The sequence below is a fragment of the Bubalus kerabau genome, chromosome 12, assembly GCF_029407905.1.
Source record: "Bubalus kerabau isolate K-KA32 ecotype Philippines breed swamp buffalo chromosome 12, PCC_UOA_SB_1v2, whole genome shotgun sequence".
In the NCBI taxonomy this organism is placed as follows: domain Eukaryota; kingdom Metazoa; phylum Chordata; class Mammalia; order Artiodactyla; family Bovidae; genus Bubalus; species Bubalus kerabau.
Genome location: NC_073635.1, coordinates 42,884,298 through 42,909,705, shown reverse-complemented (window position 1 = coordinate 42,909,705; position 25,408 = coordinate 42,884,298). Strand labels below are relative to the sequence as shown.

General features: G+C 36.3%; 1 long non-coding RNA gene across 1 annotated transcript; it reads left to right on the top strand.

Annotated features, from left to right (window-relative positions):
* Positions 1-409: 409 nt before the first annotated feature.
* LOC129624132 (uncharacterized) lies at positions 410-25,381 on the top strand. The gene is made up of 3 exons (XR_008700767.1): positions 410-531; positions 25,003-25,052; positions 25,157-25,381. It is a non-coding gene; the product is annotated as an uncharacterized LOC129624132 (long non-coding RNA).
* Positions 25,382-25,408: the final 27 nt, after the last annotated feature.

Below are 25,408 nucleotides of genomic sequence, written 5' to 3'. Positions count from 1 at the left end.
ATTCTTAGGTAGGTTGCTAAGGAGTCTGGGGTCCTTAAGGAGGAATGAGTCCAGGGTCTTTAAGAAGGAGAAAAAGGGGTGTGGGACTGTCAAGGAGGAGAAAAGAGCAATTTTCTTTTTTCCCCTACATTGCTTTTTCTTAGTCAATATAACAATGTATTTTGCTCAAGCACATATTTCTCCTTCTTAACAAGAACCTTCTGAATAATCCTATTGTCTTAAGGTATATGTTGTGGGAGTGGATCTGTTAAGACCTTTCTATTGTTAGTTCTAATCTTGTTAATTTAAGATATATGTTAGGGAGAGGATCTGATAAAAGTATATAAGGCCTTGATAAGACTAGCAAGGGGGACACTCTTTGTCCCCCTTTTGATGTCTATGCCAGAAGCTTTCTCTGTCCTTTTTCACTGTAATAAAACTTCTACCACACAAAAGCTCTGAGTATTCAAGCCTGGTCCCTCGTCCCGAAGCTAAATATTTTTCTTTGAAGATCATGAATCCAACATTGTCCACTGTAAGCTATCAATACCAGTAAGCGTTTTTAAAATGTTTTTGCATTATTACTAAGTTCTTCTTGCTTATTTTTATGGATATGATCTCTCCTCTAGTGTTAAAGTTTTAGCTTAATTAAAAATATAGAATATGAAATATATACATATATATAAAACTTAACAGTTCATTATCTTTCAGTTAAGTATGTCAATTATTTAGACTTTTCATCAGACAGATATCACCATACATATTTAACTGCAAATGTTATGTTGGCAATTTGTAGTTATCCAGACAAATTATGAGTTATTAGTTTTGCAATGTAGAATGACAGGTTTTTCTAACAATGATCTTGTGGGAATAAATTTTATATTATTTCCTCTATTTTATTTTACTTTAACTTTCATGATAATGTAAATATGACAAAAATTAAAACTGTTTATTTAAACAAAATAAATACTTGCATCACCTTACAAGAAAATAAAATTGGCTAACTATGCAAGAAATTATATCACAGGAAATCTACGTTGTAAGTTTGTAAGTTTACAAAATCACAGTTATAGGTTTGTCTTAAATTTCTTTCTAGTAAGAAAACATTTATTATTCATTTTAGAGTGGTGTATCAATACAAATATTGGTATTCATGCATGCTCAGTTGCTTCAGTTGTGTCCTACTCTTTGCAACCCTATAGGACTGTAGCCCTCTAAGCACCTCTGTCCATGGGATTCTCCAGGCCAGAATACTGCAGTGGGTTGCCATGCCCTCTTCCAAGGAATCTCCCCAACCTGGGGATATAATCCACAACTCCTGAATTACAGGGAGATTCTTTACACACTGAGATACCTGGGAAGCCCAAATATTGGCATATCCATCCATGAAAGTATATGAGACTATAAAATATTATGAATAAATGTTATTAGAAATTTTGTCAGGTAAGGTAGAAAGATTTTATAAGCTATATGATTAATATCTGATTCCATACTATTTATTTATTCTAGATACCTTTTCAGGATGATTTCAGAAAAGTGATGGTAAAGCTTTAAAAGCTTTAAATATCAATATTTCAACAATATGTTTATACATATTTTGAGAACTTTCATTACTTTTTTACAGATACTCTATAAACATGGTGATGTAAAATACTGCTTCTTCCAGTTTGTGAGTATACAGTGAAATTCAATGAAATAACATTTTGTTTAATACTGAAATATTAAAAAAAAAAGGAAAATATTGATGAATGATATAAATATACATTTATAATATTAATAAAATAATACCTTATTAGCATAGGGGTGGCAAAATTTTACCTTTATCCTCTTATGGTTTTTCAGCTAAGCCTGAGAATTAAATTGATATAATACAGATTAACAGGAGAAATGCATGTAAATTCATACAACTTTTGCATGACAAAGAGCAAGGAGATGAAGAAACAAAGAAAGGGTGAAACCAATAAGCTTTTCCAGTAGGTTGAACAAAAAGAGAAAATTGGTAACTAAAGAGAGAAAAGTAACTAAACTAACTGTGTGGGGAGGCTTAAGGAATATAAGAATTTTTTAAACAGGTTCTGTTTGTATAGAATTCTTTATATAAAATCTCTCTGTCCTAGCTTCTTGTCCTTGATGTTAAGAATGTTACTTTTCTTCTGATATAGGGAGAACATTTTCCTTTTAAGAAAAATAAGAAAGATCAGAGTATTTTTCTTGCATTTTCTGTTTTGCAAATGCCTTTAACTAAAAATTATCCTTATGCCAAAGTGGCAAATTTTGTAGTGACATATTTTGTCACCCTTTGTTAGAAAATAGTGAAATATTTCTATGCTTCCTGATTTATAGAACATTAACTTCTTTTTTTATTATTTTTAGACAATCACAAATGTGACATATAGAAAAAAAAGTTCATTCCTATCTTTTAAATAAAGCTATTTTAAGGCAACTACATTTATAATTATATATTTATTTTTCCAATGTTACATTACAAGTTCAAATTATTTAATTTTAGACTATGCAACTTTATTGTTTTAAGCACTTATTCTTGAAGATGTATGGACACTGTTCATTTTGAAATTGTTATTAAGTTAAATATCTTATTTGTTAATGTTAAAAATGCAGTTTATCCTCTTATATTTATTGAAAAAAGTGAAAAGAAAATCTATGTAAATGAGATCAAATGTATCTCTTATGGAGAGAAATGAATGAGTAAAGGCCTTATTTTCTGAAAATGGGACATAGACAGAACTCTGCAGTCACATTTTAAATATTTGTTATAACTTCTTTAGATTCAAAGTTGTTACACATATATAAAATTTAACAATATTATAGTAATTATGCAGATAAGCATTTTTGCATTCTACATCATGATTTTTATAATATTTAAATATACATAGAATTACACACATCTTTTCTGAATGATAATGCCATCACTGTCTCATTGTATGGGTAACTGTTTTGGACAAATAAGGGGAATAATTAAACTGCTCAGATAGAGGCAATCCTGACATTATTTTGAGCATTTGATTGACATGAATTCCCTTTATAATTTTTACTAATCACTCAATAATCAAAAATTCACCTAACATATAAAATAAAACATGAATTTTTCTTACAAAGGTTAGTATGAAGATAGTACTAACAAAGCAAGCAAGGGACAAGGAAGAAGTGAAAGAAGTAGAGGACAAAATAGGGACAGAAATAAATGGAGAGAAAAGAAGAAACCAAACACAGTTCCAACAATCCAACAATAACTAGAGAATAATTTGCTTACTCTTTGGAAGGAAAATTATGGCCAACCTAGACAGCATATTAAAAAGCAGAGACACTACTTTGTCAACAAGGGTCTGTCTCGTCAAGGCTATGGTTTTTCCAGTGGTCGTGTATGGATGTGAAAGTTAGACTATAAAGAAACCTGAGCACCGAAGAATTGATGCTTTTGAACTCTGGTGTTGACTCTTGAGAGTCCCTTGGACTGCAAGAAGACCCAACCAGTCTATCCAAAAGGAGACAGTCCTGAATGTTCATTGGAAGAACTAATGCTGAAACTGAAACTCCAATACTTTTGCCACCTGATGTGAAGAGCTGACTCATTAGAAAAGACTCTGATGCTGGGAAAGATTGAGGGCAGGAGGAGAAGGGGACGGCAGAGGATGAAATAGTTAGATGGCATCACCAACTCAATGAATATGGATTTGGGTAGACTCCAGCAGTTGATGATGGACAGGGAGGCCTGGCGTGCTGTGGTTCATGGGGTCACAAAGAGTAGGACACAACTCAGCAACTGAACTGAACTGAACTGAATTTGCATTTTAACAGATAGTCTCCCCATAAAACACTTTTTACTGTGCATCTAATCACTTGAGACTACTAATAAATATCCAGCTCCCATTGCTTCTGCCGTATAGAATCTCAAATGGTGCAGTGTGGCAAGAACAAAGTTACTTAAAACTCTGTCTGACATACTTCACTCTGTATGACAATCTCTAAGTCCATCTGTATTGCTGCCACTACAACTGGCATTGTTTTATTCTTTTACATGATGGAGTAATAGTCCATTCTATATCTATGCCATATTTTTAAAAATTGGGGTGCAGTTGCTTTATAATGTTCTGTTGATTTCTGATATACAATGAAGTGAATCATCTATGTGTATACATGTATTCCCACCCTCTTGTACATTTCTCTCACCACCCTCCCCAATTCCTCCCATCTAAGTTGCCACAAAGCACTTACCTGAACTCCCTGTACTATACAGCAAGTTCCCACTAGCTATCTGTTTCACACATGGAAGTACATATGTCAAAGTCAATCTCCCAATTTATCCTACCCCCTTCTTCCACCCTGTGTCCATACATCCCTTATCTATGTCTGCATTTCTATTCCTGCCCTCCAAATAGATTCATCTGTACCTTTTTTTGTATTCCATATATATGCATTGATATACCATATTGTTTTTCTCTTTCTGACCATATTCACTCTATATGACAGACCCTAGGTCCATCCATATCATTAAAAATAACTCAGTTTCATTCCTTTTAGTGGCAGGGTAATATTCTATTGAATATATGTACCACATCTTTTCTTTAGACATTACATTGTTGATGGACATTTATGTTGCTAATTCAGATTTTAAAAATATCATATGATACTGCTTATATGTGGAATCTAAAAAAATAAAAAATAAAGGTACAAATGAATCTATCTACAGAACAGAAATAGATTTACAGATTATAAAGCAATCTTATTGTTACCACGGTGTCCTAGAAAACCACAATAGTGTGGTCATTCACCTGGATCCAGCCATCCTGGAGTGTGAAGGCAAGTGGACCTTAGGAAGCATTGTTATGAACAAAGCTAGTGGAGGTGATGGAATTCCAACTAGGCTATTCCAAATCCGATGATGCTGTTAAAGTGCTCCACTCAAGATGCCAGCAAATTTGGAAAACTCAGCAGTGGCCACAAGATTGGAAAAGGTCAGTTTTCATTCCAGTCCCAAAGAAGGGCGATGTAAAAAAATGTTCAAACTATTGCACAACTTCACTCATTTCACATTCTAGCAAGGTAATTCTCAAAATATTTCAAGCTAGCCTTCTGCAGTACATGAGCAAAGAACTTCCAGCAAATCCAGCACAAGCTGGATTTAGAAAACAGAGAGGAACCACGGATCAAATTGCCAGCATCCACTGGATCATAGAAAAAGCAAAGAAATTTCAGAAAAAAAAATCTTCTTCATTGAATAAACTAAAACCTTTGACTGTGTGAACCACAGCAATCTGTGGAAAATTCTTAAAGTGATGGCAATACCAGACCACCTTACCTGCCTCCTGAGAAATCTGTATATAGGTCAAGAGGCAAGAGTTAGAACTGAACATGGAACAACAGAGTGGTTCCAAATCAGAAAAGGAGTACATTGAGACTATATATTGTCTTTATTTAATTTTTATGTTTATTTAGTTAATATGCAAAGTACATTATGTGAAAGGCTGGGCTGATGATTCAAAACTGGAATCAAGATTGCCAGGGGAAATATCAATAACCTCAGATGTGCAGATGATACCACTCTAATGGCAGAAAGGGAAGAACAAAAGAGCCTCTTGATAAGTGTTGAAGAGAGTGTAAAAGCTGGCTTAAAACTCAACATTCAAAAAATGAACCTCATGGTATGCAGTCACATCACTTCATGGAAAATAGATGGGAACACAATGGAAACTGATTTATTTTTGTGGGCTCCAAAATCACTACAGATGGTAACTGCAGCCATGTAACTAAAAGATGCTTTATCTTTGGGGAAAAAAAAAAAAAGCTATGACCAACCTAGACAGTGTATTAAAAAGCAGAGATCCCTTTGCTGACAAATATCCATATAGCCAAAGTTATAATGTTTCCAGTCATATAAGGATGTGAGTGTTGGACCATGAAGAAGTCTGAGCACTGAAGAATTGTTCCTTTCAAACTGTGGTACTGGAGAAGACTCCTGAGAGTCCCTTGGACAGCAAGGAGATCAAACCAGTTTATCCTAAAGGAAATCAATCCCGAATATTCATTGGAAGGGCTGATGCTGAAGCTGAAACTCCAATACTTAGGCCACTTATTGTGGAAAGATGACTCATTGGAAAAGAGTGCTTGGAAAGATTGTGGGCAGGAGGAGAAGGGGGCAACAGAGTATGAGATGGTTGGATGGCATCACTGACTCAATGGACATGAGTTTGAGCAAACTACAGGAAATAGTGAAGGACAGAAAGCCTGGAATTCTCTAGTCCATAGGGTAACAAGGGGTTATTCAGGACTTGGCAACTGAATAACAAAAACAAAAACTATTGTAATATTTTTTTTTTTTAATTATTCAACTCACTCTTTAACAAGCTCTGTCTCTTTAGTTGCCAAGTCATGTTTGACTCTTGTGAACCCATGGACTGTAACCTGCCTGGATCCTCTGTCCATGATTCTCCAAGCAAGAATACTGGAGTAGGTTGGCATTTCCTTCTCCAGGGGATCTTCTCTACCCAGGATTCGAACCCAGGCCTTCTCTACTGCAGGCAGATAACAAGGTCTAAGTCTACACTGTCTATTTCTTTTTATAACAGTTAGCCATGATAATAATGATATCCATATTTTGCATAAAATTAACCACAATCAAATTAGCATTTATTTTCTCTAATCTCCCATATTTGTGAATTTTTACTCCATAAATATCATTTTCCCCTATATTTCCCACTTGTATAATGTTGAAATAAAGTTTCAGATGCTTTTTATCCTATTTTTAAGCAAAACACCATGGTGGATCAGATGGTAAAGAATCTGCCTGCAATAAAAGAGACTCAGATTTTATCCCTGGGCTGGTAAGATCCTCTGGAGAAGGGAATGGCTATCCACTCCAGTATTCTTGCCAGGAGAATTCCATGGAGAGAAGAGACAGTCCATGAGATTACCAAGAGTCCGAGACGACTGAGCAACTAACACTTTCACTATCATATAATATTTGAAAATAAAATATATCAGATCAGATCAGATCAGTCACTCAGTCGTGTCCGACTCTTTGCGACCCCATGAATCGCAGCACGCCAGGCCTCCCTGTCCATCACCAACTCCCGGAGTTCACCCAGGCTCACATCCATTGAGTCAGTGATGCCATCCAGCCATCTCATCCTCTGTCATCCCCTTGTCCACCTGCCCCCAATCCCTCCCAGCATCAGAGTCTTTTCCAATGAGTCAACTCTTCGCATGAGGTGGCCAAAGTACTGGAGTTTGAGCTTTAGCATCATTCCTTCCAAAGAAATCCCAGGGCTGATCTCCTTCAAAATGGACTGGTTGGATCTCCTTGCAGTCCAAGGGACTCTCAAGAGTCTTCTCCAATACCACAGTTCAAAAGAATCAATTCTTCGGCGCTCAGCCTTCTTCACAGTCCAACTCTCACATCCATACAAGACCACAGGAAAAATCATAGCCTTGACTAGACGAACCTTTGATGGCAAAGTAATGTCTCTGCTTTTGAATATGCTATCTAAGTTGGTCATAACTTTCCTTCCAAGGAGTAAGCATCTTTTAATTTCATGGCTGCAGTCACCATCTGTAGTGATTTAGGAGCCCAGAAAAATAAAGTCTGACACTCTTTCCACTGTTTCCCCATCTATTTCCCATGAAGTGGTGGAACCGGATGCCATGATCTTCGTGTTCTGAATGTTGAGCTTTAAGCCAACCTGTTCAGTCTCCACTTTCACTTTCATAAAGAGGCTTTTGAGTTCCTTTTCACTTTCTGCCATAAGGGTGATGTCATCTGCATATCTGAGGTTATTGATATTTCTCCCGGCAATGTTGATTTCAGTTTGTGTTCCTTCCAGTCCAGTGTTTCTCATGATGTACTCTGCATATAAATTAAATAAATAGGGTGACAATATACAGTCTTGACAAACTCCTTTTCCTATTTGGAACCAGTCTGTTGTTCCATGTCAAGTTCTAACTGTTGTTTCCTGACTTGCATACAGATTTCTCAAGAGGCAGATCAGGTGGTCTGATATTCCCATCTCTTTCAGAACTTTCCACAGTTTATTGTGAGTCACACAGTCAAAGGCTTTGGCATAGTCAATAAAGCAGAAATAGATGTTTTTCTGGAACTCTCTTGCTATTTCTATGATCCAGTGGATGTTGGCAATTTGATTTCTGGTTCCTCTGCCTTTTCTAAAACCAGCTTGAACATCAGGAAGTTCACAGTTCACATATTGCTGAAGCCTGGCTTGGAGAATTTTGAGCATTACTTTACTAGCGTGTGAGATGAGTGCAATTGTGCGGTAGTTTGAGCATTCTTTGGAATTGCCTTTATTTGGGATTGGAATGAAAACTGACCTTTTCCAGTCCTGTGGCCACTGCTGAGTTTTCCAAATTTGCTGGCATATTGAGTGCAGCACTTCCACAGCATCATCTTTCAGGATTTGGAATAATTCAACTGGAATTCCATCACCTCCACTAGCTTTGTTTGTAGTGATACTTTCTAAGGCCCACTTGACTTCACATTCCAGGATGTCTGGCTCTAGGTCAGTGATCACACAATCGTGATTATCTGGGTCGTGAAGATCTTTTTTGTACAGTTCTTCTGTGTATTCTTGCCATCTCTTCTTAATAACTTCTGCTTCTGTTATATCCATACCATTTCTGTCCTTTATCGAGCCCATCTTTGCATGAAATGTTCCTTTGGTATCTCCGATTTTCTTGAAGAGAACCCTAATCTTTCCCATTCTGTTGTTTTCCTCTATTTCTTTGCATTGATCGCTGAAGAAGGCTTTCTTATCTCTTCTTGCTGTTCTTTGGAACTCAGCATTCAGATGTTTATATCTTTCCTTTTCTCCTTTGCTTTTCACTTCTCTTCTTTTCACAGCTATTTGTAAGGCCTTCCCAGACAGCCATTTTGCTTTTTTGCATCTCTTTTCCATGGGGATGATCTTGATCCCTGTCTCCTGTATAATGTCACGAACCTTATTCCATAGTTCATCAGGCAGTCTATCTATCAGATCTAGGCCCTTAAATCTATTTCTTACTTCCACTGTATAATCATAAGGGATTTGATTTAGGTCATACTTGAATGGTCTAGTGGTTTTCCCTACTTTCTTCAATTTAAGTCTGAATTTGACAATAAGGAGTTCATGGTCTGAGCCACAGTCAGCTCCTGGTCTTGTTTTTGCTGACTGTATAGAGCTTCTCCATCTTTGGCTGCAAAGAATATAATCTGTCTGATTTTGGTGTTGACCATCTGGTGATGTCCATGTATACAATCTGGTAATTCATAGGACAAAAGAATTCCTGCTAGGTTTTGAAGTATATTTACAGTTATGCCCATTTAAAAGTTTGTAGTTCTATAACTTTCAGAATCTTATCTATTATAAAAAGGGATGTACATTTTTAGTACAAAGCCATCTATTCAAAACAAACAAAAAAAAACATAATATAAATTTGAATACTTTTTAAAAGATTTGTAATTTCCCCATAATATTTTTTTTAATTTTTTTCATGGATATTTAGAATTGAATAATTGTTAAATAACAGAACAGTTGAGAACATGAGCTTCAGGTGCAAAGAATCCAGCTTTTGGTTTCATATAAACCATTTGCTAGCTGTGATACTTCCATTAAATTACTTAACTTTTCAGCAGTCCTGCTTCCTCAAATATAGGAGTTGAGAAAGTTAAATGACAGAAGCATGTAAAGTACTTAACTCACCCTGCAGGACATAATTATATTTTTGAAGATACTTGAAGGTCCCATTACTATTATTTTAAATGTAAATTGCTGACACATATAATGGCCTATAAAGCTACAAATGCACTTTTCTTTATACTAAAAGCAACAGAGGGTTCTTGAAAAATTAAGTCCCGAGCATTTTAAAAGAATTAAATTTTAGAACTGATTTGAATAATATTTTTCATATATATATATATGTATATATATATATATATATATATGTAAGCCTGAAACTTTATTTCATGCTGTTGAACTACGATATGAAATCCCATTAACTATAGAAACTAAGTTCACATTCCTCTCTCTACTAAGTCAGTTTAAAATGATTTTTTGGTTAAACAACATAAGCAAACTTTGGAAGAATAAATGGAGAATATAAATATAGTCTATAAATATATGTGATACAGTTTTTCACTCTCTCATAAAAAAAATTGATAAATATTTGGGGATCCTAGCAACCTAGTATTTGAACAAAATTAAATTCAGAAAATGTTGAAGGTGTGAAAGCTTGGAATTCCTACTCTAGTGTAAAAACTTTCAAGACTTTCTCTTCACCCATGTGTTTCTTCAGAATACTTTCTGGAGCTTAGTAGTTATTTTAAGCATAAAATTTATTGATTATGTCCTACAGTAAGTTACTTGGAAACTGTTGTGTATGACCAGTTTAGCTGACATTTTTGTCATTGAATTTTATAATTTTTTCTCTCTAATGTGAAAGATGCATTTCTTTTCATTTATTGCTCTCAGAACAAGAAACCCCTATCATTGATATACGAATTACTGCTTCAAAGAGAGAGAGTGCCTAATTTCTACCAGATATCATATTATCATATCTGTATAAAGAAAGTAGTAGAACTAGGAAAATGTAACATTTTTCAAGCAAGCACTCACCAAAAAAATATTTAAATTAAAATTCAAATTAAATTATTTCTATCCTATTTCCACTATAGTCTCTCTCCATCTGTCTCCCTTTCTCTCTCCTGTTCTCTCTCTCTGTCTCTCTTGATTTCTTTCTCTGTTTCTCTTTCTGTCTTTTTCTGTCTCTGTTTATCTGCCTGTCTGTTTCTCTTTCACACACGCACAGATATTCACACACACACACACACTATAATTGTGTGATAATGTAAAAAGCAAGCAGGAAAACTGTCTTGAATATGTTGATGCAAATGAGCTCATCCTATAAGGTATTCAGAGCCTCCATCTTACCATTGTGGTTCTAATTATGTCCCTGAGACTGTAATGAAGTACCAGTATGACACTACATTTTCAGTATACAAGTGTCAAAAACATTTCAAAGTCAAACAAACTATAAGGGACAAATTAATATTTAGATAAATAAAGCAAATGTAACTGTCTATCATGCAGAAATCCAATTAATTGTGCTGCCTGAGTAAAGAAGGTCAGACAGAGACACGCTGTTTGCTTTTGTCAGCATTTTGAAGACACTTAAAATCCCACACCACCAAAATTAACCAAAGCCTATACTTTTATTAAGTTACTAAATCCACACTACCTATTACACCATCATTTCCTACAATAAAACTGCTACCATTGATAAAACGTTTTATGTTTATAGGAAAAATAATATTTCCAAAAATAATTGGAATGGGATTAACTATAAAATGTGGAAGGCATTTCCAAAAATATTGAACTATTGTTCATTATTTTTAACGTTTTATTTTCTCTATAAATATTATTTTAAATCTGATCTTTTTTCCCTAAATTATTTTAAATATATCATTTTGAAACTAATATATTTAGTTTAGCCTCAAAATATAAGTGATATACATTGTTATTTACTAGAGAATTATATTGGAAAAGTGTATATGATTATGTGATTTTTCCAGAAGGTATTCTTCTGTTGAATAGCTCTTTTTAATATGTGAATAAATCTGTGTATGTTTTATATCTCAAAGAGAAGTTTAGAAAATTTATTTGTAATAAAAGCAAAACTAGATAACAGTTTGACTTGGAATAGTAGGAGACACATTTTATATATATGTGTGTATTGTATATACGTATTTGTTGATGGTATATATTTCATATACATACCTACATAATATAATACTAATGTTTATTATGTATATTATCCTATATTTATTGTTATTATTTTCCTCCTCCAAGAAATTGAGATCATTTCTGTGTCCCTAGCTAACCTAGCTGGTTAGTAGTAACTTTAAGATAACCTAAAAGAGTGATTAATGTGACATCTCAAATTCATTTAAAGATATATATTATAGATTCTACAACTACTATTAACGTCTCTGTATGTACAGCAAAGAGCATATGTGGAGGTTTGGTATCAATGTTAATTCTTTTGGACATCCTTATATTTATAATTAACAAACCTTAATATTTCTTGACAACATGACCAAAAGTTTACTTTTTAACATTACAAGTTTCCTATAAATGGCAAGAAGTTAAGCTCCTATCAGAGATGCAAAGGATATGAGTAAAAAGATATGGAAAACAAATTCATTAAGAGATAAGGCATATAATGTCAAGATATACAAATAAAGCCTCCATGCAGCCTGAGAAATACTGAGTACCACCGATAGCATGTGGATTCACTCTAAGTGCAAAACCTTTGGTAGACAATAAATGAGGAAGTAAAAGAGACTTCTACAATGCTCTTGTGTTATTTTTAAATTTTGTACGTATTTTATATTGTGAAATAGATGCACATTAAAAGAGTGTTTAAATCATAGATATTGAAATAATAGTTATGAAGCATGCTTTTCTATAGTAAGCTTCCATCTGAAGAAATAGAAGTTATTATAAATGAAACTGCACAATTTATTATCATATTAACAAATAGATTGAGCCATACTTATGTAAACACTACAATTTTATTGTTTTGTCATTTAAATACCTTTTAAATTAAAAAAGAAGAATTTTTATATCCTAAAATGAAATCCAGATAATCATATATCAATCATTTTAATTTCCATTAATTTTAAGGAGACTCTGAAAAGAGATGTATTAATTGCTAATAGGTCAAAACATGTAATTTGAGAGCTTTTAATCAAACACTTTTATAAGCCCTAGTATAATAGTAATAAATCCCAAAAAACAAAGTTTTATATGATTGAATCATACAAGAATATTTGTCAGTCATTTTAAAAGTCATTTTAATTCATTAGACAAATATATAGAATTATTTCTCTTTACCCTTTTTGCAATAAACTAAAAAAAAAAAAAAAAAAAAATGCATGTCTCAACCTATTCTTTTGTCTTAAATGAGAAGTCCCTGAATCTCCTCACAGCATTTATTTGATTTTTTGACAACTTTTGTAGCATACTGTTAATTCAAGTTGCATATTCTATAACTTGCTGCTGCTGCTGCTAAGTAGCTTCAGTCGTGTCCAACTCTGTGCGACCCCATAGACAGCAGCCCACTAGGCTCCTCTGTCCCTGGGATTCTCTGGGCAAGAATACTAGAGTGGGTTGCCATTTCCTTCTCCAATGCATGAAAGTGAAAAGTGAAAGTGAAATAGCTCAGTCGTGCCCGACTCTTAGCAACCGCATGGACTGCAGCCCACCAGGCTCCTCCGTCCATGGGATTTTCCAGGCACGAGTACTGGAGTGGGTCGCCACTGCCTTCTCCCTATAACTTGCAGACCAAACCAAAACTACAGATCTAAGGTAGCTAAAACCTTAGTAATGGTGTGAATTAAATTGAATTTCCTTTTACAAAATGCATGCCATGTTTACCTTGTATGTATGCCTTTTAAAAAATTGAATAATAGCCATCAAGTAAAATCACTTCAAAATATATTTGAGTATCAACTGTGACAGCCATTTTGACACCAAAAAATCCACATTTTATTATATAAACTGTGGAGTGCAATTTCAAATCTTGTTCACTGGGACATATAAAACATTGTATACTAAGCGCTGTCTCATTTCAGAAAGTTTATTTTTTCCTAAAATATCTATAATACCTTAAGAACTACAAATATGTGCAACAGGAAACCTATCAAAAGTTGGACACAAATGTTTTCTATTGCACAATCTATAGTGGAAAACAAAAATATGGAGATTTGACTTAATAACATATTCCCTGCTCTCCTGAAGTAAGACATTTATGGCATCAGGAGTTTTGCCTGATTTCACAAGGCCATTGGACACTTGGAGCTGTGTTTTCTCATAAATTACTTCAAAAAGAATAATTATCTTAACTGTAGAAAGGAAAGGTGCAACACATGTATTTGGTCCACAATAGAAAATGCGCTTGCCATATTATTGCATCATAAATGTGTGTAGAGTGAATTTTCAAAAATTCCCTTTTCTTTTTGGCATGAACAGTGCAAGATAAGACTTAAAACAGACACAAAAAAGCAAGAAGGAATTTGGACGTGGGAAAATTAAAACTAAAGTATTTCAGTGCAGTTTGGTCACTCAGTCTTCTCCAACTCTTTGAGACCCCATGAATAGCAGAACGCCAGGCCTCCCTGCCATCACCAACTCCCGGAGTTCACTCAGACTCACATCCACTGAGTCAGTGATGCCATCCAGCCATCTCATCCTCTGTCGTCCCCTTCTTCTCTTGCCTCCAGTCCCTCCAAGCATCAGAGTCTTTTCCAATGAGTCAACTCTTCGCATGAGGTGGCCAAAGTACTGGAGTTTCATTCAGCTTTAGCATCATTCCTTCCAAAGAAATCCCAGGGCTGATCTCCTTCAGAATGGACTGGTTGGATCTCCTTGCAGTCAAAGGGACTCTCAAGAGTCTTATCCAACACCACAGTTCAAAAGCATCAATTCTATGGTGCTCAGCCTTCTTCACAGTCCAACTCTCACATCCATACATGACCACTGGAAAAATCATAGCCTTGACTGGACGAACCTTTGTTGGCAAAGTAATGTCCCTGCTTTTCAATATGTTGTCTAGGTTGGTCATAACTTTCCTTCTAAGGAGTAAGTGTCTTTTAATTTCATGGCTGCAGTCACCATCTGCAGTGATTTTGGAGCCCAGAAAAATAAAGTCTGACACTCTTTCCACTGTTTCCCCATCTATTTCCCATGAAGTAATGGGACTGGATGCCATTATCTTCATTTTCTGAATGTTGAGCTTTAAGCCAACTTTTTCACTCTCCACTTTCATAGACTTGTTCAACTTTAGCTTCTTCAGTGATACTGGTCACAGCATAAATTTGGACTACTCTTATATTGAATGGTTGGCCTTGGAACAGAGATCATTCTGTAGTTTTTGAGATTGCATCCAAGGTACTGCATTTCGTACTCTTTTGTCAACTATGATGGTTACTCCATTTCTTCTACGGGATTCTTGCCCACAGTAGTACATATAATGGTCATGCGAGTTAAATTCACGTATTCTAGTCCATTTTAATTTGCTGATTCCTAAAATGTTGATATTCACTCTTGCCATCTCCTGTTTGACCACTTCCAATTTGTCTTGATTCATGGACCTAACATCCAGGTTCTTATGCAGTATTGCTCTTTACAGCATTAAGCCTTGCTTCTATCACCAGTCACATCCACAACTGGATATTGTTTTTGCTTTGGTTCTCTCTCTTCATTCTTTCTGTAATTATTTCTCCACTGATCTTCAGTAGCATATTGGGCACGTACCAACCTGGGGAGTTTATCTTTCAGTGTTTTATGTTTTTGCCTTTTCATACTATTCATGCAGTTCTCAAGGCAAGAATACTGAAGTGTTTACCATTCCTTTCTCCAGTGGACCACATTTTGTCAGAACTCTCCATCATGACTTGTCCATCTTGAGTGGCCCTATATGGCATGGCTTAGTTTCAATGAGTTATACAAGGCTGTGGTTCATGTGATTAGATTGGTTAGTTTTCTATGATTGTGGTTTTAGTCTGTCTGCCCTCTGATGCCCTTTTCGAGTGCCTACTGTCTTACTGGGGTTTCTCTTACTTTGGACGTCAAGTATCTCTTCAAGGATGCTCCAGCAAAGCACAACCGCTGCTCCTTACCTTTGACATGGGATATCTCCCCTCGGCCACTTGCTGCTCCATCGCCGTGCAGTCTCTGCTTTTAACCAATTCATTAAAAACGACCCATAAGTATAATTTTTAAAATGAAATTGTCTAAAATCACTTAACTTCTTTGCAAGTAACTTAGATTCCCTTAACATATGCCTTATCTCAATGGCCTACTTCAACCACAACCTAATAAAATGAAGTTATAATAATAGGAGCATCATTTTACTAAAGAGAAGTCTACATAATACTTAATATTGTGTCACTGTATGTATGAACATATTATATAGAAATATATATATTGGAGAAGGAAATGGCAACCCACTCCAGTGTTCTTGCCTGGAGAATCCCAGGGATGGGGGAGCCTGGTGGGCTGCCATCTATGGGGTCACACAGAGTCAGACACGACTGAAGCGACTTAGCAGCAGCATATATGTAATTGACTAAGGAAAAACGGAATAAGCCCACACAAAATCTCTGATGAAGCCCACCAATTCACCTACAATTCTAACTGAGTGAAGAGACCCACTGCAGTAAAGAGGGAAAAAAATAAATAGTTGATATTCTGGTGTGCCCCAAGATAGAGTCCCACTTAATGACTAAGGAATTTATTTTTTCCATACTTTCAGGAATATTGGTTGCTTGTGGCTTTCAGTTATATCCCCTTCTGGGAATTATCTATCACATGGAGCTTCCTCCCCTAAAGTCATGCCTCATATCCAGAACCACTGTATATATAATAACATTAATGGGGAAATACAGTGATTCTATCCCATCTTTTCAATTCAGGGCATCTCTTAAACACTGTTTTAGCTAGAAAGCATACATTAAGGGAAGTACATACATAAATTACTGGGATTTCTGTATAAAAAGTTTGTCTTTCCTTCTCTAATAAGTTATTCAGTCATTTATTTATATCAATGTGGATTTATTTTAATTCCATAATTTGGGTTAAAATCAAATATAGCGGTAATATGAATATACATGTGTCTGACTTCAGTCGAGTCTGACTCTTTGTGACCCCATGGACTGTAGCCCAACAGGCTCCCCTGTCCAAAGGATTCTCCAGGCAAGAATACTGGAGTGGGTTGCCATGCCCTTTTCTGTGGGATGGCATGCCCTTCTCCCTGGCCCAGGGATCGAATCCTCATGTCTTTGTCTCCTGCATTGGCAGGCGGATTCTTTACCAATAACACAAATATAATGTTATTTATTTATCTTGATGTTCAAATTGCTGTGGTTTTGGCCTTTGGGGGCTCTATCAATTGGCATCTTTTTACTTATTTTGCATTTGAATATTCCCTTACTTTTTTGACACAAGATGCTCCAGGCTTATCTTGAAAATGTTCCACCCAGCCCTAGAATCAACCATTGCTTTCAAGAAACTCTGGTTCCTGTCATCAAAGAATGTCATTAGAAATCAAGTTCTGAGTATTGGGTGTGCTTATTTCTAGACCCTCTCAATGAGCAGAGGTGGAAAATGCATTCATTTCTACAAACTCACGTGTATACACACATCTACGACTACTAATGCAATTAAAACATAAAAAAAGTCACTCAGTTATGTCTGACTCTTTGTGACCCAATGAACCATACAGTCCATGGAATTCTCCAGGCGAGTACTACAGTGGGTAGCCTTTCCCTTCTCCAGGGGATCTTCCCAACTCAAGAATCGAACTGGGGTCTCCTGCATTGCAAGAGTATTCTTTACCAGCTCAGCCACAATTAGATGAATCTATAAAGGCTCACGCCACTCCAGTACTCTTGCCTGGAAAATCACATGGATGGAGGAGCCTGGTGGGCTGCCTTCTATGGGGTCACACAGAGTTGGACATGACTGAAATGACTTAGCAGCAGCAGCAGCATAAAGGCTCAGCATGACTCATCTTCATGCCTCCCACTCTAATCCAGTACCAAATGAGTCACACTAGCCTCTCTTCCCCACTTACCTATCAATTACCTCCTCCTCCAACAATAAGACAACTAACTTTCACTATCTTCCATTCACATACTTATTTTTAAAATTCCATTATGTATGTATAGCAATTTCAGAATTGCTAATTCATATCCTTGTGAGAAACAAGTTTACCAACTAGAGCATAATGTTTATGTACTTATATAGTTATTGTCTTTAGTTTTAAAATTTCCTGTCAAAACATCTTTTTCCAATGTACTCGAGTCAGCAGCTTTAAGAGAAGAATACTGACAAAATGATGTACTTTATTAATTTCAATATTTTTGTTAATCTGCATTCTCTCCCAAAGTTCTCTGATCTTCTGTTTTTGTTGTTGTTGCTGCTGTTTATTTGCATACATTAAGGATCACTATTTGCGTTGTGAATTTGTACAAGTTTAAACAAATGCATAGCATCATTTATCCACCACTACAATAACATAACAATTAGTTGCACTGCTCTAAAGTTGTTCACTGTACTTCCCTTCCTCAAACACTGCTCTTTCCCAAGACTGGCAAATGATCTGCTTTTTCACTCCTATCCTTTTTCTTTCTCAATCACAGTTGTTGAGTCGCTGTCATGTCTGACTCTTTAGGGTGACCCCATGGACTGCAGCATGCCAGGCCTCCCTATCCTTCATTATCTCCCAGAGTTTGCACAAGTTTGCTTTCTCAATAATGCCAAATTACTGGCCTTACTCTGTGTATGTAGCCTTTTAGATTTGTCTCCTTACCACGATGCATTTGATTAATTAATGTCAGATGGATTAGGCATTTACTTTAATCACTGAATATTATTATTACACTGTATGGATGTATGCTTTTTTTAACATAAAATTTTAAAAGGTTAGTTTCTATTTATAGTTATTACAAAATATTGGCTATATTCCTTGCCTTGTACAACATATACTTGAGCCTATCTTACACCCAATAGTGAAAGACATCTTTACTGTTTACATTTTTTATTATAAATAATAATTGTCTCCATAAACTGCTGTCAATATTCATTCACAGATTTTTATGTGGTCCTAAATATTCAAATCAGTTAGATAAATGCTTAGTTGTATGAATGTTGTATCATAAGGTGTGTCTATATTTAGCTAGTTAAGTAACTACCAAACACACTTTCAAATTGTGGCTGTACCAATTTTATTATTTTTTTTAAAATTTTATTTTATTTTTAAACTTTACATAACTGTATTAGTTTTGCCAAATATCATCAATTTTAATTATCACCTACAGAGAATGAGTTTCAGCAAGCTCTGGAAGTTGGTGATGGACAGGGAAGCCTGGAATGCTGCAGTCCATGGGGTCCAAAGAGTCAGACATGACTGAGTGACTGAACTGAACTGAACAAAGAATGAGAATTGCTATTGCTCTATATCTTCACCAACACTTGTCATTTTCAGTGTTTAGGTTTCTAGACATTATAATAGGCTGGTAGCAGTAATTTTTTGATGTTTTTAATTAGCACTTGGGGGCTTCCCAGGTAGCTCAGTGGTAAAAAAAAATCTGCCTGCCAATGCAGGGGCCACAGGAGACATAAGTTCAGTCTCTGTGTTGGGAAGATCCCCTGGAGGAGGAAATGACAAGCCACTCCAGTATTCTTGCCAGGATAATCCCATGGACAGAAGAACTTGGCAGGCAACAGTAAATAGGGTTGCAAAGAGTCAGACACAACTGAGCGCTCAAGCAAGGAAAATTATGTTGAAAAGCTTTTTGTATTCCTTTTCCATATTGAATATTTTTACATATAATTTAACTAATTTATCTATTTAAGGCTGTGCTGGGTCATCATTGCTGTTCAGTCTTTTTTCTAGTTGCAGTGAGCAGGGGTTCTCTCTAGTGTGGTTCATGGGCTTCTGATTGAAGTGACTTCACTTTTTGTGGAGCATTCAGTAGTTGTGGTACTTGGTCTCAGTATTTGCAGCTTCTGGGCCCTAAAGCAGAGGTTCAATAGTTGTGGCACACAGGCTTAGTTGCTTTGTGGCATGTGGGATCTTCCCAGATTAGGAATTGAACTCATGTCTCTTTCACTAGCAGGTGAATTCTTCAATGAGCCATTAGAGAAATCCTCCATATTGAATGTTAAATATCTTTTTTGATCTGTTCAGAATTTTTGCTTTGTTTCTTTGTTGGAGCAGTTTTTTTTTTTCTTTAATATCTATATTTATACTCTATTATTATCATTTGTTCTTAATATTTTTGTTCATATTTGAGGTCTAAAATGCACTTTCATGCATTGGAGAAGGAAATGGCAACCACTCCAGTGTTCTTGCCTGGAGAATCCCAGGGACGGGGGAGCCTGGTGGGCTGCCGTCTCTGGGGTCACACAGAATAGGACACGACTGAAGTGACTTAGCAGCAGCAGCAAAGGGGAAAAGGGTTAGAGGAGTAGAACTAGAAAAAAAGGATGAATATTATACTCTACTGTTAAGAATAAGTGTCTTAATACCTCAAATGAATAAACACTTCCAACATTACTCTAATATTTTTAGTAGTATTTATAAGATGTATACCTGAAACTATACACTTATAATTTGTCAAATATTACCTATCTTTAAATTGCCAGAGATACAAAATTGCCAAATTCTAGTAGACAACAAATGACAAAAGCAGTTGCCTGAGGTGGAGGAGAGTCAAAGTCTTCTGAATTTTTCACAAAGAGAATTGGTCTACCTACTGTTGTTTAAAAGAGGTCTCCATAGGAGAAAGGAGGGTCTGAAGCCTTCTATTTTCCATCTTGCTAATGTCCCCAATACTAATTTAAAGCAAAACTTTTATCATTTCATGTCTTTCTTAATAGACTATAAATTATTCTCTAGTTTTTAGGCATAAAACCCAGTATATTTTATAAATTAATTGTACAGCTTAATTCTTAGACATAGCACTTAAATTTCAGCATTAACTTATTGGAAACGAGGCATTCCAGGTTTTTCCGTAACTTTCATCATATGTAATTTTTCCAATACAATGCTCAGTCAATCAGTTCAGTCGCTCAGTCGTGTCCGACTCTTGGTGACTCCATGGACGGCAGCAGGCCAGGCCTCCCTGTCCATCACCAACTCTAGGAGTAAACTCCCAGAGTTTAGTCAAACTCACGTCCATTGAGTTGATGATGCCATCAGACCATCTAATCCTCTGTTGTTCCCTTCTCCTCCCACCTTCAACCTTTCCCAGCATCAGTGTCTTTTCTAATGTCAGTTCTTTGAATCAGGTGGCCAAAGGACTGGAGATTCGGCTTCTACATTAGTTCTTCCAATGAATAATTAGGACTGATTTCCATTAGAATGGACTGGTTGGATCTCCTTGCAATCCAAGGGACTATCAAGAGTCTTCTCCAAGACCACAGTTCAAAAGCATTAATTCTTTGGTGCTCAGCTTTTTTTATAGTCCAACTCTCATATCCATACAGTTCAGTTCAGTTGCTCAGTCGTGTTCAACTCTTTGGGACCACAGCATGTCAGGTCTTCATGTCCATCACCAACTACCAGAGTTTACTCAAACTCATGCCCATTGAGTCGGTGATGTTATCTAACCATCTCATCCTCTGTCGTCCCCATCTCCCCTCACGTTCAATCTTTCCCAGTATCGGGTTCTTTTCCAATGGACTCATTGGAAAATGAGTCCTTTTCACACCTCTTCACATAAAGGTGGCCAAATTATTGGACTTTCAGCTTTTGCATCAGTCCTTCCAATGAACAGCCAGGACTGATCTCCTTTAGGATGGACTGGTTGGATCTCCTTGCAGTCCAAAGGAATCTCAAGAGTCTTCTCCAACACCCTAGTTCACAATCATCAATTCTTTGACGATATCCATACAAGACTACTGGAAAAACCACAGCCTTGACTAGACGATTCTTTGTTGGCAAAGTAATGTCTCTGCTTTTTAATGTGCTCTCTGTTGGTCATAACTTTTCTTCCAAAAGGCAATAATTTTTAATTTTATGGCTGCAGTCACCATCTGAAGTGATTCTGGAGCCCAAAAAAGTAAAGTCTTTCACTGATTTCACTGTTTCCCTGTCTATTTGGATGAAGTGATGGGACCAGATGTCATCATCTTAGTTTTCTGAATGTTGACTTTTAAGGCAACATTTTCACTACCATCTTTCACTTTCATCAAGAAGCTCTTTAGTTCTTCTCTGCTTTCTACCATAAGGGTGGTGTCATCTTCATATTTGAGATTATTGATATTTCTCCCAGCAATGCTGATTCCAGCTTGTGTTTCATTCAGCCCAAAGTTTCTCATGATGTACTCTGCATATTAGTCAAATAAGCAGGGTGACAATATACAGCCTTGATGTACTCCTTTCTCTGTACGGAACCAGTCTGTTGTTCCATGTCCAGTTCTGTTTGTTCTTTCTGACCTGCATACAGATTCTCAAGAGGCAGGTCAGGTGGTCTAGTATTCCCATCTCTTTCAGAATTTCCCACTGTTTTTTTTGATCCACACAGCCAAAAGGGTTTGGCATAGTCAATAAAGCAGAAGTAGATGTTTTCCTGGAACTCTCTTGCTTTTTTGATCATCCAACATATGTTGAAATTTGATCTCTGGTTCCTCTGCATTTCTAATTTTAGCTTGAATACCTGGAAGTTCATGATTCACATACTGTTGAAACCTGGCTTGGAGAATTTTGAGCATTACTTTACTAGCGTGTGAGATGACAGTAATTGTATGGCAGTTTGAACATTCTTTGGCAATGCCTTTCATTTGGGATTGGAATGAAAACTGACCTTTTCCAGTCCTGTGGCCACTGATGAGTTTACAAATTTGCTGGCATTTTGAGTGCAGCACTTTCACAGCATCATCTTTTAGGATTTGAACTCAAATCACTCACGATTTCAATCTTTAGTCCATCCATGTAACTAAAAATAACATTATTTCAATATTTTTAATGGTTAAATAATATTCCATTATATTCATGTACCTCTTTTTTATCTATTCATCTGTAATAGACATTTAGTTGTTTCCATGTCTTGGCTATTGTGAATAGAACTGCAATGAACATTTGGGAGCATGTATACTTGTGGATCATATTTTTCCTCAGGTATATGCTGAAGGTATTGCTGGATCATATGGTAGTTCTATTTTTAGTTTTATAAAAGAAACTTCCATACTCTTCTCCATAGTGGTTGTACTGTACCAATTTACATTCATCCTCTCCAACATTTATTTGTAGACTCTTTGATTATGGCGATTTTGAATGGTGTGAGGTGATATTTCATTCTAGTTTTAATTTTCATTTCTCTAATAATTTGATTATAATTTCTCTAATAATTGGGGCCATGACTTTGGGACCAAAACTTATATTCTTGCTGATGGTTCTGATGAGTTCAGTGCCCTGTATATGAGGATTACAATTCATTAAAAAAAAAAATAATGTGCAGTTTGCAAATCTGTGAGTTGTGAATGTAGTAACTGTTCTCTGGGACAAAGGAAGGAGTTAGATTTTACTAGGAACTGCATTGACCATGTGGCTTCAATTCTATGTTAAATGTAGCTCTCACATCATAATCTCTGGGTATCTCACATTCTTCCCTTGGAAGCTGATATCTAATCTGGCTTTGTATAGCCTATTAAACTGAGACACTGAGGACTCCAAAATTATTGGTATTTAACTTTGACATATTTACTTCTTGAATTGTTTTCTTTCTTTCTTTTTTTTTTTAAGTCAAAGTAGATTTATTCTTTTCTTATTACTATTTGTTTATTTATAATTTCGCTGGGTCTTTGTTGCTCTGCATGAGCTTTCTCTAGTTGCTGTGGGCAGAGATTTCTCATTGTGGTGACTTCTTTTGTTGTGGAGCACAGGCTCTAGGCACATAGTCTTCAGCAGTTGTGGCATCAGGACTCTAGGACTTGAAGGCTCCAGTAGTTGTGATATGCTTGTTTTGTTGCTTTGCAGCATGTGGAATCTTCCCAGACCATGTATTGAAACTGTCCTCTGCATTGAGGCAGATTTTTATCCACTGTACCACAAGGGAAATCCTTGAATTGTTTTCTTTAGATGTTAGTAGCTCTGAGTATTCAGAGTTTAATGACATGGTAAAGTGATCCAAACACTTCAGCAAATTGGTCACAAAACAGACAGTGGCTGAGAACTGGTGTTATTAGAATAGAAACTTTGGGCAGAGACCAGTCTATATCCTTTACCACTAAAGGTCATTTAGAAATGGAAGGGATGCCCCATCTCTTCTTGCTGTGAGTTTGCAGTGTCCCCACAGCAACCTCTCATCATCTGCTATTGCCCTTTTTCTCTCCATGGGTCTTGTCCAGACTCCTGTGTCTTTACCACAAGCAAAGTGTGAGAAAGGAACTCCATGAAGAATAAAAGGAGAATAAATGAAAATATATTTCCTATCAGAATCTTTAAACTTTAATTTTCTTTGCTCTTTACCTAGAGGTAAAGAAAATTACCTATTTACCTTTGCTCTTTAACTCCCTTTCCTGAACCAAAACATACTTATATTGAAGCTAATTTAAATTTGATGCAGAGGTAAAGAATCTGCCTGCTAAATTAGGACATATGAGAGATGAGGGTCTGATCCCTGGGTCGGGAAGATTCCCTGGAGGAGGAATCAGCAACCCCTTTTAGCCTTCTAGCCAGGATAATCCCATGGGGAGAGGATCCCGATGGGCTACAGTCCAGGGGGTCACAAAGAGTCAGACATAACTGAGCACATGCATGCGTGCACACACACACACACACACACACACACACACACAATAGTGATGTTGAACATCTTTAAATGTGGTTTTTGGCCATTTGTGCATCTTCTTTGGAGAAATGTTTATTTAGATCGTCCACCCATATTTTATTTTATTTTATTTTTTTGATTGGGTTGTTTGTGTTGTTGTTAAACATTTCTTGTGTCTTCCAGATGCATGTCACCCTTCTTTTTTTGAGATCTTGGATGATCTTCAGTTCAGTTCAGTTCAGTTCAGTCTTCACTTCACTTCAATTGGCTGTTCTCATTTTGTGCCTTCATCTGGGACTTATTATCATGCCATCTCATTTTGTCAAATTTTCTGAGACTCTGTTTCCTTTCCCCATGATACAGAACTATAGTTCTTATTTCTACTGTCAGCCTTCAGGTGAATGAGGCTAAGAGGCTTGCGCAGCCTTCCTGATGTAAATAACTAGTTCCTGCCCTGCAGTAGTTAGTCTGGCTCTTGTCCTTCTGGTGGGCAGAGCCTTGTTCAGGGAGATTTTAAGTCACTTGTCTGCAGCTGTGTTCCTGCCTGTCAGTTATTTAGCCTGAGGAAACACAGCACTGAAGCCTACAGGCTGTTTGGTGGGGATAATGATGGTCTTGAGTAGGTATCATGCGATGGGTACTTCCCAGAACTGATCCTACCAATGTTTTTATCCCTACAGTGAGCCACAGCTGCCCATTACCTCTGAAGGAGACCCTTCAATTCTAGCAGGTAGGTCCAGTTGAGCATCTTATAGAATCACTGCTTTTATACCTTGGATCTTGATGAGCATGAGACTTGTGGACTCTCCAAAAGTGGATTTCTCTGTTCTTCAGTTCTGAGGAAGATCTACAATCAAACTACACTGGCTTTCAAAGGAAGATCTCTGGGAACTCTTCCTCGCGTTTCTCGCCCCAGTCTGGTGTTTCTGAAACCCCACTCCAGTGGGATAACCTCTGTGATATAATTGTTTTCTTCAATGTAGAGTTTTAAGCCAGCTTTTTCACTCGCCTTTTTCACCTTCATCAAGAGACACTCTAGTTTCTCTTCACATTCTGCCTTTAAGGTGGTCTCATCTGCATATCTGA